The sequence below is a fragment of the Nicotiana tabacum genome, chromosome 9, assembly GCF_000715075.1.
Source record: "Nicotiana tabacum cultivar K326 chromosome 9, ASM71507v2, whole genome shotgun sequence".
Lineage (NCBI taxonomy): Eukaryota > Viridiplantae > Streptophyta > Magnoliopsida > Solanales > Solanaceae > Nicotiana > Nicotiana tabacum.
In genome coordinates this window covers 19524955-19529108 of record NC_134088.1, presented here as the reverse complement: position 1 = coordinate 19529108, position 4154 = coordinate 19524955, and positions in this window count along the sequence as shown.

Below are 4154 nucleotides of genomic sequence, written 5' to 3'. Positions count from 1 at the left end.
ATGAGCGCGTCGCTGTATGACCTCCATACGAACTATTTATTAAACACAAGAATCGTGAGTAAAAGCAACACATACCAAGCTAGAACAAGAAAACTTAAGTATATATGTACCTGAGCGCCTCCAAGTAAATTCAACAAATCCCTATAATAAGGGAGATGATGTCGAGTCTCGACCTCGCGGGCGTGGCCACGTCGATCAACCCACCTCCAAGCTATAGGGAGAAACGGTGGAGGGGGTGCATCCGGAGCTATCAGTGGCAAAGGTGGTTGGAATTGCAGGAACCGTTCCCATGCCCAAACCTAATATAGATTGTGGACGTAAAATTTAAGGCATTTTTTACTATGTATAAAGAATTGACTATGTTTTCACCTGCAACAGCGGTAAAGAACTGGCAACGTCTCTCTAGGTGCCTATGCACTCCCGACACACCTGCCTATAAAGGTAAGCTAGAACAGATGCACCCCAGCTGTAACTAGATAAATCATCTAGCTGCTCCAGATGATGTAGAAGTCACAAGCTGACTAGGTTTTCCGAAGTGTTCAGGAACAATATACTACCAAACATCATCAGCATCAACAACCTCGTGTACCAGTCAATATCCTATGGCGGTGAATCATCAGTAATCTTTTCGTCCATCGCCACTAGATGCTGCCTAACGGGCATCAGCTGCAATCGACTTACCCCACTAAACACACTCGGCTCCATAGGCTGAAAACCGATAAGTCGCTCCAACATATTAAGGTAATCCTCTCCCGTATAGTATCTAAGAGCATACATGTAAGCTGCATGTATACCATCAACGGGCAGCCTGAAAAGAACTTCACGTCCTCTAGCGTGATAGTATCCTCGCCGATGGGTGGATAAAACGTTTGCGTCTCCGGTCGCCTCCGCTCTATCATAGCCGTGATCAGCGCCCAGTCGAACTGCAACCAGCCGATCTCTATGATCCTATAAAAACCTGTTCGCTGAAGGCGTCTAACTATACGGGGATACCGTGGGTAGTCCCTAATGAACTCCCACAGATCGTCTATACGTCTGGGGTGGAAGGTCTGGGACAGACACTGCCCATCCCAGATGTGTGAAGACCTATGGTTACCCTGTAGGAACAGTAGCTCTCGAGATGCAAGTCCGGGATGTACAGGGGGAAGCTCCACGATAATGTGTGTAAATTAATTAAAGTATTTTTCTGTTTAATTGTTTAACATTTAAAATATGTTGAAATATCTTTTATATAAATATTTAATCGATAATTTTCCTATATTATTAGTTAGGTTGATACATTTTCTATATTATTATTATTTTACATATTAGTTTCTTACATTTGTTGACTAAATTTCGGCAGGGTTTTATTTGAACTATCATCTTTTTCAGCTATTTTTGGGTATAATAGAATTAAATAAATAATTTTCATAACTATACATGATATATTTAATAAGTATTCATATAAAAATACTTAGTTTGACAAATTTTCTATATTGTTGTTTTATATGTTATTTTCTTACATTTGTTGACTTAAATTCGAGAGAGTTTTTGTTTGAAATATCATCTTTTTTTCCCCAGATATTTTTGGGGTTAACAGAGAATTAAATAATTAATTTCAATAACTAAAAAATATTTTAGGAATTATTCATATAACAAATAATTAGGTTGATAAATTTTCTATATTAATATTTCATATGTTAGTTTCCTACATTTGTTTACTAAAATTCTACAGGGTTTTGTTTGAACTATCATCTTTTTAAAGTTTTTTTGAATTATAACATAATTAAATATTAAAATTTCATAAGTAATTAAGATATATTCAATAATTATTCATATAAAAAATACTATAAACTTAATAGTAAATAATATTGAATTAAATTCATTCGTAATAATTTGTTTGTTAACTATCATATTTTGCCCAAATTTTCCGGCAACGTCTCTTTTGTAACGTCAACTGATTATTTTATGATTCAAATATAATATTTGATAATTATCTACTAATACATTAAATTAATAATTGAATACCTTAACCGAGTTTTTAACGAGAGCACGTAGTTTTTATTCTGCACTACGGAATCTTAAAGCGCACTAAAGTAACACTACTCTAAATGGCCATAAACAAAGTCAACTACCATAAGCTAAAATTTATTATCAGTTTTACTACGATAAAGGGCACCACATAACAATTAAGGGAACAATATAACACTAAAAGGCACTAAACAATAATAAAGTCACATATTAATATACGTACAATAATAAAATGACATATAACAATAATTATTCATAAAATAAAACTATATATTATTACTAATTTTTTAGCACATAAATAAACTAATCCGGATAAAAAACAAAAAAATTAATTATATTACAAACGATCACAAAAAATAAACATAGTAAAAACAACTAATAAGCATTTTATATACATGAGTTTTACCAAAAAGTAAGTCAGAATACCTCGATATAAAGTTTTTTGAAATATTAAAATTTGATGATCTAGGAGCCGAAACGAGCAATAGACGAGATCCACTGCACGACAACGCCTTGGATCCGGTGTTAGCTTGCTAAAATAAGGAGAGGACACGATTTTTGGGGGACAGGTGGGCTCCAATAGAGGTTTTTGGTCAAACATTGTGGGTGGGGGGGGGCGGATTTTTGCTTTTGGTTCTATCTGGTTGGGAAAGAAGACTGGCTCGATATTTTATATTGGTATAGCACATATATAGGATGCGCTATACATACCTGTCATATAACTTTTATATATATATATATATATATATATATATATATATATATATATATATATATATATATATATATATATTGGGTGAGAATGAGACAAGTGCAAATATAGCACATGCAACCCATGCGCTATACCTTAGCGGACAAACGTGTCGTTAATGTATAGCGCATTGAAGACATGCGTTATATATAAATTGGTACTCAGTTGCTTTTTTCACCTATTTTTATGCTTTGAGTCCAAAAAAATTATATTTTGGTTCCGAGCTCCTCTTTATTCATCTTCATGCTTTTTTTGTTCCATTTTGTACTCGATATTCGATTTAAGTTCATCACTAACTTAAATTCGTAACGCGTAAGATTTATGAAGGGAGAATAATTTCCCTTTTAAAAAAAAATCATTCTTAGTTAAATTTGAGATCTTTGATTTTAAGTTAGAAGGATTCTATCAATCTTATCACAGTCATTTATGATTTTCACGTCCTCACATATAAAACAATCAATCGACTTGATTTCATTGCCATCAACTGCGGTGTAATATTTTTAATTCTTACGACTATTTAGATATTCTTGCATTCGGAATATGCACAAACAAATAAATATAGGATATGTATTTTGCATATAATTTTGTATCATTCAACGGCGTTAATTACTCTATTTGTCTTCTTGCTTTAATTATTTAATTTAGTACATAACACTAGTGTGAAAAAATATTTACATCGTGTTGCCTAATGGTCATTTAAACTGCGATGCTATGAATTTAAATCTGAAAAAATTCTTAATAGTGTTATGAAAATAATTATATTGTGGATGTCCATTTATTACTCCGCTATAAATAATCTTCCTAAAGAAGATTATCCATTTAGTACTCTGTTGAAATTTATCTACAAGCAGTTGATGCAAGCAGGTTGCAAGCAGCTCAATGAAATGATTTGTAGCAGCTTCTTATTAAACAGGCAGGTTGCAAGTAGCTCATGCAGACAACTTACACGCAGTTAAAGAAAAGCCTCGCAGCTGCTTCCTGAAAAGCCTCGCAGCTGCTTCCATTCTTATATAAATAGAGGAGTTTTCGGTTCATTATGTACATAACTTTGAAAGTTGAATAAAATATCAATATTCCTCTATACTTGTCTTCAATTTATTTCTTTTATAGTCTTTATTTTATAACACGTTATCAGCACGAGACTCTGCCATTTTGAGCACCTACATCGAATTTAATTTCTATTTCAGTGTTCATCTCCGATGTAAGGCGACACTCTTATGTTTGTGATCAGAACTTGTTCATTCCGAGCATCATAAGGCAGATTATATCCTTGAGGTTGTGAGTTTTTCTTCTTGACAGTAGTGATGTAGATATCACTTACATATGGAGTGGCCAAATTTGCGTAATTTAATTTGAGTCTTTTGCTTATATTTTAATATCTTTATCATTGCTT